This window comes from Pseudophryne corroboree, chromosome 2 (assembly GCF_028390025.1).
Source record: "Pseudophryne corroboree isolate aPseCor3 chromosome 2, aPseCor3.hap2, whole genome shotgun sequence".
Classification (NCBI taxonomy): domain Eukaryota; kingdom Metazoa; phylum Chordata; class Amphibia; order Anura; family Myobatrachidae; genus Pseudophryne; species Pseudophryne corroboree.
In genome coordinates, this window is record NC_086445.1 from 48,730,248 (window position 1) to 48,742,494 (window position 12,247).

Genomic DNA, 12,247 nt, shown 5'->3' on the forward strand with positions numbered 1-12,247 from the left:
GCTGTAATAAGTATGAGTAAGGACGTTAACCACCTAGGAACATCCTCCCTTATACGTCACATGGACCGCATTCATCAGAAGTCAGTGACAAGTTCAAAAACTTTGGATGACAGCGGAAGCAGTCCACTGACCACTAAATCCCTTCCTCTTGTAACCAAGCTCCTGCAAACCACACCACCAACTCCCTCAGTGTCAATTTCCTCCTTAGACAGGAAAGCCAATAGTCCTGCAGGCCATGTCACTGTCAAGTCTGACGAGTCCTCTCCTGCCTGGGATTCCTCCGATGCATCCTTGAGTGTAACGCCTACTGCTGCTGGCGCTGCTGTTGTTGCTGCTGGGAGTCGATCGTCATCCCAGAGGGGAAGTCGGAAGACCACTTGTACTACTTCCAGTAAGCAATTAACTGTCCAACAGTCCTTTGCGAGGAAGATGAAATATCACAGCAGTCATCCTGCTGCAAAGCGGATAACTCAGGCCTTGGCAGCCTGGGCGGTGTTAAACGTGTTTCCGGTATCCACCGTTAATTCACAGGAAACTAGAGAATTGCTTGAGGTAGTGTACCCGGTACCAAATACCATCTAGGTTCCATTTCTCTAGGCAGGCGATACCGAGAATGTACACAGACGTCAGAAAAAGAGTCACCAGTGTCCTAAAAAATGCAGTTGTACCCAATGTCCACTTAACCACGGACATGTGGACAAGTGGAGCAGGGCAGACTCAGGACTATATGACTGTGACAGCCCACTGGGTAGATGTATTGCCTCCCACAGCAAGAACAGCAGCAGCGGCACCAGTAGCAGCATCTCGCAAATGCCAACTCGTTCCTAGGCAGGCTACGCTTTGTATCACCGCTTTCCATAAGAGGCACACAGCTGACAACCTCTTACGGAAACTGAGGAACATCATCGCAGAATGGCTTACCCCAATTGGACTCTCCTGGGGATTTGTGATATCGGACAACGCCACCAATATTGTGCATGCATTACATCTGGGCAAATTCCAGCACATCCCATGTTTTGCACATACATTGAATTTGGTGGTGCAGGATTATTTAAAAAACGACAGGGGCGTGCAAGAGATGCTGTCGGTGGCCCGAAGAATTGCGGGCCACTTTCGGCATTCAGCCACCACGTGCCGAAGACTGGAGCACCAGCAAACAGTCCAGAACCTGCCCTGCCATCATCTGAAGCAAGAGGTGGTAACGAGGTGGAATTCAACCCTCTATATGCTTCAGAGGATGGAGGAGCAGCAAAAGGCCATTCAAGCCTATACATCTGCCTACGATATAGGCAAAGGAGGGGGAATGCACCTGACTCAAGCGCAGTGGAGAATGATTTCAACGTTGTGCAAGGTTCTGCAACCCTTTGAACTTGACACACATGAAGTCAGTTCAGACACTGCCAGCCTGAGTCAGGTCATTCCCCTCATCAGGCTTTTGCAGAAGAAGCTGGAGACATTGAAGGAGGAGCTAAAACAGAGCGATTCCGCTAGGCATGTGGCACATGTGGATGGAGCCCTTAATTCGCTTAACCAGGATTCACGGGTGGTCAATCTGTTGAAATCAGAGCACTACATTTTGGCCACCGTGCTCGATCCTAGATTTAAAACCTACGTTGCATCTCTCTTTCCGGCAGACACAAGTCTGCAGAGGTTCAAAGACCTGCTGATGAGAAAATTGTCAAGTCAAGCGGAACGTGACCTGTCAACAGCTCCTCCTTCACATTCTCCTGCAACTGGGCCTGCGAGGTAAAGGCTAAGAATTCCGAGCCCACCCGCTGGCGGTGATGCAGGGCAGTCTGGAGCGAGTGCTGACATCTGGTCCGGACTGAAGGACCTGCCAACGATTACTGACATGTCGTCTACTGTCACTGCATATGATTCTGTCACCATTGAAAGAATGGTGGAGGATTATATGAGTGACCGCATCCAAGTAGGCACGTCAGACAGTCCGTACATATACTGGCAGGAAAAAGAGGCAATTTGGAGGCCCTTGCACAAACTGGCTTTATTTTACCTAAGTTGCCCCCCCCCTCCAGTGTGTACTCCGAAAGAGTGTTTAGTGCAGCCGCTCACCTTGTCAGCAATCGGCGTACGAGGTTACTTCCAGAAAATGTGGAGAAGATGATGTTCATCAAAATGAATTATAATCAGTTCCTCCGTGGAGACATTCACCAGCAATTGCCTCCAGAAAGTACACAGGGACCTGAGATGGTGGATTCCAGTGGGGACGAATTAATAATCTGTGAGGAAGGGGATGTACACAGTGAAAGGGGTGAGGAATCGGACGATGAAGAGGAGGTGGACATCTTGCCTCTGTAGAGCCAGTTTGTGCAAGGAGAGATTGATTGCTTCTTTTTTGGTGGGGGCCCAAACCAACCAGTCATTTCAGTCACAGTCGTGTGGCAGACCCTGTTGCTGAAATGATGGGTTCGTTAAAGTGTGCATGTCCTGTTTATACAACATAAGGGTGGGTGGGAGGGCCCAAGGACAATTCCATCTTGCACCTCTTTTTTCTTTCATTTTTCTTTGCATCATGTGCTGTTTGGGGACTATTTTTTTGAAGTGCCATCCTGTCTGACACTGCAGTGCCACTCCTAGATGGGCCAGGTGTTTGTGTCGGCCACTTGGGTCGCTTAGCTTAGTCATCCTGCGACCTCGGTGCAAATTTTAGGACTTAAAATAATATTGGTGGTCATTCCGAGTTGTTCGCTCGCAAGCTGCTTTTAGCAGCTTTGCACACGCTAAGCCGCCGCCTACTGGGAGTGAATCTTAGCATAGTAAAATTGCGAAAGAAAGATTAGCAGAATTGCGAATAGACACTTCTTCGCAGTTTCTGAGTAGCTCCAGACTTACTCGGCAACTGCGATCAGTTCAGTCAGTTTCGTTCCTGGTTTGACGTCACAAACACTCCCAGCGTTCGCCCAGACACTCCCCCCGTTTCTTCAGACGCTCCCGCGTTTTTCCCAGAAACGGCAGCGTTTTTTCACACACCCATAAAACGGCCAGTTTCCGCCCAGAAACACCCACTTCCTGTCAATCACATTATGATCACCAGAACGAAGAAAAAACCTTGTAATGCCGTGAGTAAAATACCTTACCGCATAGCAAATTTACTTTGCGCAGTCGCAGTGCGAACATTGCGCATGCGCAATTAGCGGAAAATCGCTGCGATGCGAAGAAAAATACAGAGCGAACAACTCGGAATGACCACCATTGTGAGGTGTGAGGTGTTCAGAATAGACTGAAAATGAGTGGAAATTATGGTTATTGAGGTTAATAATACTATGGGATCAAAATGACCCCCAAAGTCTATGATTTAAGCTGTTTTTGAGTGTTTTTTGTAAAAAAAAACACCCGAATCCGATAAAAAAATTTCAGGGAGGTTTTGCCAAAACGCGTCCGAATCCAAAGCACGGCCTCGGAACCGAATCCAAAACCCGAAAAAATTCCGGTGCACATCACATATATATATATATATATATATATATATATATACATACATACATACACATACACATACAGTATACACACACACACACACCGACTTAGTGCGGCACTCGCAGCTCAATAAATCCCGCTAATATATCAACGTTTCAATGCGTTACATTTTCTTCAGTATAGCATGAAGAAAATGTAACACATTGAAACGTTGAATGTATATGTACATATATATATATATATATATATATGTATGTATGTATGTATGTGTAATTAATTTAATTTTACCCCTTATTAGGGCCCCCTTGTTTTAAGTACCCCGGGCCCCCCGAAGCCTTGATACAGCTCTGGTGTAGGCCCCCCTTGTGCTGCCAAAACTGCAGTGATCCATCAAAGGCATGGACTCTGCAAGACCTCTGAAGGTGTCCTGTGGAATCTGGCACCAAGATATTAGCAGCAGATCCTATAAGCCCTAGGAGTGGCGAGATGGGGTCTCCATGGCTCAGACCTGTTTTCCAGCACATGATAATCGGCTTGCCTGGAGAATTTAGAGGCCAAGTCAACACCTTGAACTCTTTGGGCGGGATGTATTAAGATACATCGCCGCCCCTCGCCACTTATCGCAGTGATGTTGATCGCATATGTACTAACATATGCGGTCAATATCGCAATGCGGTGACGGAGGCCCCCCCGCGATACCTGTGAGGTGGTCTGCGGGGGGTCTCCGTCATCTCCCTCGGCTCTCCAGACTCCTCTAACACTGGGAAGCAGCAGCAGGCTGCCCCCGGCGCCTCCTCCTCACCCCTGCAGCCGGAAGGACCTCCGGCTGCGTTGCTAGGGGGAGGAGGAGATTACCTTCCAGGTTCAGGGCTGCCTGGAGGAAGGTATACCGGGGGAGAGGGGGGTCGGCGGCGGAGGCGGCGGCCGGCGATAAGAAGCCTATAGGCTTCTATAGGGTATCGCCATCCAGAGATGGCGATACCCTGGATGGCGAAAACCCGGCGGAAGGTCTTAGTACATTTGAAAATGCGGTAAAACCCCTGTTTTCGGGGGTTTTACCGCATTTTTCCTTTAGTACATCCCACCCTTTGTCATGTTCCTTAAACCATTCCAGAGCAGTGTTTGCAGTGTGGCAGGGCGCATTATCTTGCTGAGAGGCCACTGCCACCAGGGAATACCGCTGCCATGAAGGGGTATATTTGGTCTACAACACTGTTTAGATTGGTGGTATGTGTCACAATAGCATCTACATGCATAGCAGGACACAAGCAGGATATTGCCGAAAGTATCACACTGCCCCCCACAGGAAGCCAGCTCTCTGCTTATCTCAGGCCAGTCCTGGGAGTGCCATCTGTGTCTGTGACTGACAAGGCCCATACACACTGGCCGATATATCGGCCGTTCTCTTGAACGGCCGATATATCGCGGGACCATCGGCCAGTGTGTACGGCTGATACGTCTGTGAACGACGGAGTATTGCGTCGGCCCCGCTGTACAGCCGACGGCCAATATATCTACTAATATATTGGCGCGTTGCTGTGTGTACGGGGCGGTCGGCCGACCGCCCGTACACATGCTGCGGCGGCCAGCGGTGATTGACAGCTGAACTGGGCGGGCGTGTGCCCTACAGTCTTAGCCTCTACCACCTCTGATGGGAGGCTATTCCACTTATCCACTACCCTTTCTGTGAAGTAATTTTTCCTTAAATTTCCCCTGAACCTCCCCCCCTCCAGTTTCAGTGTATGTCCTCGAGTTCTAATACTTCTTTTCCTTTGAAGAATGTTTCCCTCCTGAACTTTGTTAAGACCCTTTATATATTTGAAAGTTTCTATCATGTCTCCCCTTTCCCTTCTCTCCTCCATACTATACATGTTAAGATCTTTTAGCCTTTCCGGGTAAGTTTTGTGATGTAGGCCATGCACCATTTTAGTTGCCCTTCTTTGTACACTCTCTAATGTATTTATATCCTTCTGGAGATAGGGTCTCCAGAACTGGACACAGTATTCCAGATGGGGCCGTACCAATGACCTATACAGTGGCATTATCACTTCTTTTTTCCTGCTACTGATTCCTCTCCCTATGCAACCAAGCATCTGACTTGCCTTTCTCATTGCTTTGTTGCATTGCTTTCCTGCCTTCAAGTCACTTGAAATAGTGACTCCTAAATCTCTTTCCTCCTCAGTAGTTTCCATTATAGTACCCTTGATACTATACTTAGCCTTTGCGTTTTTGAGACCCAAGTGCATGATTTTGCATTTTTTAGCATTAAACTGTAGTTGCCACGTTCTTGACCATTTCTCAAGCCTACCTAGGTCATTAATCATTTGTTTGACCCCTCCCGGTGTGTCTACCCTGTTGCATATCTTTGTATCATCTGCAAAAAGGCATATCTTCCCCTCAATACCATCTGCAATGTCACCAACAAAGATATTAAAGAGAACTGGACCAAGTACAGATCCCTGGGGTACTCCACTGGTAACATTTCCCTCCATAGATTGCACTCCATTAACTACGACTGTCTGTTTCCTATCCTGCAACCAGGATCTTGATCCAAGGCACCAACAGGCTCAAAGCATTGACTGTTCCCAAGATGCATAGCGCCACCTCCTCTATAACCCCGCCTCCGTGCACAGGAGCTCAGTTTTTGTTAACCAGTCCAATGCAGTAGCAGGTAAAAGAGACGGCAAGCGTTAGTAGCCACATACACCACACACTCAAGACAGGAGAGGGTGTCAGCGGCTAATGCCATACCAACCCAAAGAAGCTAAGTGCATCAGGGTGGGCGCCCTGTGGAGCCCAGTGTACCTCGCAGAAAGAGATTTAACAATGGTAAGTTCTTACAATAAATCTTGTTTTCTGCTGTGGGGTACACTGGGCTCCAAAGGAAATAACATTGGGATGTCCTAAAGCAGTTCCTTATGGGAGGGGACGCACTGTAGCGGGCATAAGAACCCGTCCCGGCGTCCAAAGGAATCATCCTGGGAGGCGGAAGTATCAAAGGCATAGAACATTATGAACGTGTTCACTGACGACCATGTAGCTGCCTTGCACAATTGTTCAAGGGTCGCATCACGGCGGGCCGCCCAAGAAGGTCCAACAGACCGAGTAGAATGGGCCTTAATGGTAGTAGGGGCTGGAAGACCAGCCTGTACATAAGCATGTGCAATCACCATTCTAATCCATCTGGCTTATTAGCAGGCCAGCCACGTTTGTGAAAACCAAACAGTACGAAGAGAGAATCAGACTTACGAATGGAAGCAGTTCTCTTCACATAGATATGGAGAGCCCGTACCACATCCAAAGACTGCTCTCCAGAAGATATTTCTGGAGAATTAAAGGCAGGAACCACAATCTCCTGGTTAAGGTGGAAGGAAGACATCACCTTAGGTAGGTAACCAGGGCGTGTTCTAACAACTGCCCGATCACAGTGAAAAATCAGATAGGGGCACTTACAGGATAAGGTCCCCAGGTCTGAAACGCGTCTAGCAGAGGCAATGGCCAGCCGAAACAAGACCTTAAGGGAAAGCCACTTAAGATCTGCGGATGCAAGAGGTTCAAATGGAAATTCTTGCAAGGCCTCTAAGACCACCGACAAATCCCAAGGGGCCATAGGGGGGACATAAGAGGCTGAATGCGTAAAACACCCTGAGTGAAGGTATGAACATCAGGCAGAGATGCAATTTTTCTCTGAAACCATACCGACAAGGCAGAAATATGAACCTTGAGGGGGGCCAGACGAAGACCTAAGTCTAGGCCTTGCTGTAGAAAAGCCAAAAGTTTGGCTGTACTAAACTTGTAAGCGTCATGATTGTTATTTGCGCACCAAGCAAAGTAAGAATTCCAGACCCTATAATAAATCTGAGCCGAAGCTGGTTTACGGGCTTTCAACATAGTTTGAATGACCGCCTCCGAAAAACCTTTGGCCCTCAGTATGGAAGCTTCAAGATCCACGCCATCAAAGCCAGTCGGGCCAGATCCTGGTAGACACAAGGGCCCTGAACGAGGAGGTCTGGTCATTGTGGAAGTAGAAGGGGATGCCCTAGCGAGAGGCCCTGGAGGTCTGAGAACCAATGCCGTCTGGGCCACGTGGAAGCAATCAGACGTAGTATGCCTCCTTCTTGTTTGAACTTCCTTATCACTCTGGGCAGTAGAGACACTGGAGGGAACACATATGGCAACTGAAAGTTCCACGGGATTGCCAGTGCGTCCACGAATGCAGCTTGAGGATCCCTTGTTCTTGCTCCGAAGACCGAAACCTTGTGGTTGTGTCGAGACGCCATCAGATCTACATCCGAAGTGCCCCACTTGTCCACGAGGAGTTGAAATACTTCTGGATGGAGGCTCCACTCCCTGGCGTGCACGTCCTGACGATTGAGAAAGTCTGCTTCCCAGTTGAGGACCCCCGGAATGAACACCGCCGATATGGCTGGTAGATGGCGTTCCGCCCATTGAAGAATCCTTTATACTTCCCTCGTTGCCATGCGGCTTCGAGTGCTGCCTTGATGATTTATGTACGCCACTGTGGTGGCGTTGTCCGACTGTACCTGAACAGGTCTGTTCTGAATTAGATGCTGGGCCAGGTCCAGCGCGTTGAACACCGCCCGCAGTTCCAGAATGCTTATTGGGAGGCATGATTCCTCCTTTGTCCACTAACCCTGAAGGGAGTGTTGCTCCAACAACGCGCCCCAGCCTCTGAGACTGGCATCCATCGTCAGAAGGACCCAATTGGAGATCCAGAATGGACAACCCCTGCTCAAACGTCGGTCCTGCAGCCACCAGCTCAGTGACAGATGGACCTCCGGAGGCAAGGAGATCATGTGAGACCTGATCCGGTGAGGTAGGCCGTCCCATTTGGCAAGAATCAGTTTCTTCAGAGGGCGTTAATGGAACTGAGCGTACTCCACCATGTCGAAAGCCGACACCATGAGACCTAGCACTTGCATCGCCGAATGTATTGACACTTGCGGACGAGATAGGAAGTATTGAATCTTGTCCTGAAGCTTCAGGACCTTCTCCTGAGACAAGAACAACCGCTGGTCCAACAACGCTCCCAGGTGCACCATGCTTTGCGCAGGGAACAGGGAAGATTTCTTCCAGTTGATGAGCCACCCATGGGCTTGCAGAAACTGGATAGTCAGATCCAGATGGCGTAGGAGAACTTCTGGGGAATTTACTAGGATCAACAAGTCGTCCAGATACGGTAGGATCCTGACCCCTTGACGGCGGAGTACAGCCGTCATTACCGCCATGACCTTGGTGAAAACACGCAGAGCCGTGGTCAAACCTCAGATACTGCTGATGCGACATTGCAATGGGAATATGCAGGTAAGCATCCTGTATTTCCAGGGGGACCATATAATCTCCAGGTTTCAAGACCAGAACAATAGAGCGAAGGGTTTCCAACTTTCCATACGAAACTTGGAAACCCTGAAAATTTGTTGAAGGACTTGAGGTTGAGAATGGGCCGTGAAGACCCATTCGGTTTCAGAACTAGGAACAGCGGTGAATAGTACCCTTTGCCTCTCTGAGCCAGAGGCACTTGTACCACCACTCCTGTGTCCAGGAGGGACTGTACCACCGAATGAAGAGTTTTTGCCTTCACCTGATCCGAAGGGACGTCTGTCAGGCAAAATCGATGAGGGGGACATTTCTTGAAGGATACGACGTAACCTCGGGTGACGACTTCCCATACCCGGGCATCGGAAGTGGTCTTCAACCATTCCTAGGTAAACCCTAGAAGTCGGCCCCCCACCCTGGGATCTCCCAGGGAGAGGCCCGCCCCGTCATGCGGCAGGCTTGTCAGTTTTGGAAGCAAGCTGACGGGCAGCCCAGGCCCGTTTGGGTTTGGGCTTAGCAGGTTTGGAGATGCGACCGTGTTTCGGGTACGCCTGACCTTTTGCTTTTCCGGGAGGATGAAAGAAACGAGAGGAAGTACTCTTAGCCTTCGGCGCCGAAGGAGCAGTACTAGGCAGACATGCCGTTTTAGCAGAAGCTAAGTCAGCCACTATCTTGTTGTCTCCAAAAAGAATGTCTCCCTTAAAAGGGAGCACCTCCAGGGTTTTCTTGGAGTCCAGATCTACGGACCAGGACCGCAACCAAAGAATCCGGCGAGCCAGGATAGATGTAGTAGAAGCCTTAGCCACCAGAATACCGGCATCAGAAGCCGCCTCCTTCACATAATGAGAAGCTGTGACAATATATGACAGGCATTGTCTAGCGTGATCGGAAGCATTGGAAGGCAACTCAGTTTCCATCTCCTGGGCCCACGCCTCAATGGCCTCTGCAGCCCAAGTTGCTGCGATAATGGGACTATGCGCAGCACCTGTGAGGGAGTAAATCACCTTTAAACAACCCTCCACACGCTTATCCGTCGGTTCCTTCAGAGATGTGACGGTAGTCACAGGCAGAGCTGAGGATACTACCAGCCGCGCCACCTGTGAATCCACTGGCGGGGGAGTCTCCCAATTTTTACTTAGCTCCACAGCAATAGAATAGCGAGCCAGCATCTTCTTGTGAGGTGTGAATTTCTTACCTGGAGTTTCCCAGAATTCCTGACGTATGTCCACTAAGTGGTCAGAGTGAGGTAAAACTTGCTTAACTACTTTCTTTCATTTGAACCTGTCTGGTTTCTTAGGAACGGCATCAGGCTCTGTGTCATCAGTGATCTGAAGAATCATCCTGATTGCCTCCAACAAGTCAGGAACATCTACCTGCGAACCAGCCTCCCCATCAGAACTATCAGGATCAGTATCTGAGGGGTCAGTATAGACACCAACCTCATCAGATGAGGTGTCTGGGACAGTGGTAGACTGTGAGGAAGTAATGGCCCGTTTAGATGACCCCTTGGTCTTAGGCGGGCGAGTGTCAGATTTCTTTTTAGTCAGTGACTGGTTTAATTGCTGTAACTGATTGGAGATTTGATCCGCCCAGGGCGGATTAACTGCAGCGACCATGATCGGTTGTACCGGTACAGGGGGTCCCATAGGGGGCGGAAGTTTAGTTACAAGCGTAGTTAATAACGAGGAAAATGTAGCCCACGGTGGGTCATTTTGAACCCCCGTTGCCACTATTCCACTGGGGGGAAGGGAACCCCCAGAACCTGAACTCTCTGCTGCCAAATTTTCCTCAAACACGCCTGCAGCGTCACCTCCACACACTGTGGGTTCAGCTCCAGCTTTGTTGCCCCCTGTAGCCGACATAGCTAAAAGTACAATCTTAGGCAACACAGTATAATATTAGCAGCAATATACCTGACAAGCACCCCCTGTGCAGCTTATGTACTCCGCAAACAGGGAATTCAAGAGGTATATGGTGACTAAAAATCACAAAGAAAAATACACAATGGGGGTAATTCCAAGTTGATCGCAGCAGGATTTTTGATAGCAACTGGGCAAAACCATGTGCACTGCAGGGGAGGCAGATATAACATGTGCAGAAAGAGCTAGATTTGGGTGGGTTATATTGTTTCTGTGCAGGGTAAATACTGGCTGCTTTATTTTTACACTGCAAATTAGATTGCAGATTGAACACACCACACCCAAATCTAACTCTCTCTGCACATGTTATATCTGCCTCCCCTGCAGTGCACATGGTTTTGCCCAGTTGCTATCAAAAATCCTGCTGCGATCAATTTGGAATTACCCCCAATGAGTATATCTTGTGAGACACCTATATCAGATAATAAACATGACGCACTTAGCCCCCTCAGGTCATAGAATATAGGGATAGCAATCTGAGTGAGAGACATGAAATGGAGGTCACACAGCAGCTATATGCACACACACAGAGTCACATTGTACAATGCAGAAATTATGACATGCAATAAAACTGCACTGGACTAGCAACACAAAGTAGTACTAAGTATAGCTATATATATATTAGTAGATATATCAATGCACAGTAAAGACTGGATGTATATCACAGGGTACTTGTCCTATATAACCCTGACCAAATGCACTGTTTCTTAACTAACACTGTCAATAGACATGTAGAATACTTAGGTGTCCTGTAAAATGCACAGCGCTGAAAGGGCAGGCGGCTTTACAGAGGAGGATTTGCCCAAACAGTCTCAGGAACAGAGCTGCTCTGTGTAATGGCGGCCAAACACTGACTGGGAGTGAGGGAGAAAGATATATGCAGCTCCAGGGTGGGAACATTACTGTAAATGGCACCCTGGGGTTGGGGGAGGGGCTACAGGTACAAGCCTTATCCCCCTGCTGGACCTCACCACTGGTACTATGGGCTGTAACAAAAACGGTTTTTATGAGGGAAAAACTGACCTGTGCCCTCGCCCTGGTGGTTTAGTGGAGTCCCTGCCCGACCACAGGCCCGCCTCCCACCGGCCACGCCGGACCGCAATTTCAGCGGGATCCGCCTAGGGGACCCACCTAGGGGATCCTCCCTGAGTGCGGCCACGCGATCCAGGAGAACTTAGGCGAGTGTGTGACTAACGGTGAGCAAACCGGAGCTTCCACTGTAAGTACCCGGCAACCAGGGCACGGAAGTATACAGCGCCGCTGGGGGAGGTGATGGAGCTGCAGCAGGAGATGTCAGACTGGCATCTATCACTGCTGCAGCCCTTGAAGTCTTCTATCTTCGCTTAAAAAGCTCTTCTCAGGGCTGCTGTAGAAGCCCACCTGTGGTATGCCTGTTTACTGCAGGCACCAACTACAAAACTGAGCTCCTGTGCATGGAGGCGGGGTTATAGAGGAGGCGGCGCTATGCATCTTGGGAACAGTCAAAGCTTTGAGCCTGTTGGTGCCTCGGATCAAGATCCTACTCTACACCCTGATGTTATTCCCTGTGGAGC

The 12,247-nt window shown here is 49.2% G+C and overlaps 1 protein-coding gene across 1 annotated transcript in view; it reads left to right on the plus strand.

The window, feature by feature from the left end:
* LOC134997248 (antizyme inhibitor 2-like) overlaps nt 1-12,247 on the plus strand; it is a 116,467-nt gene that overhangs the window by 71,453 nt on the left and 32,767 nt on the right. The gene's annotated exons all lie outside the window — the stretch shown is intronic.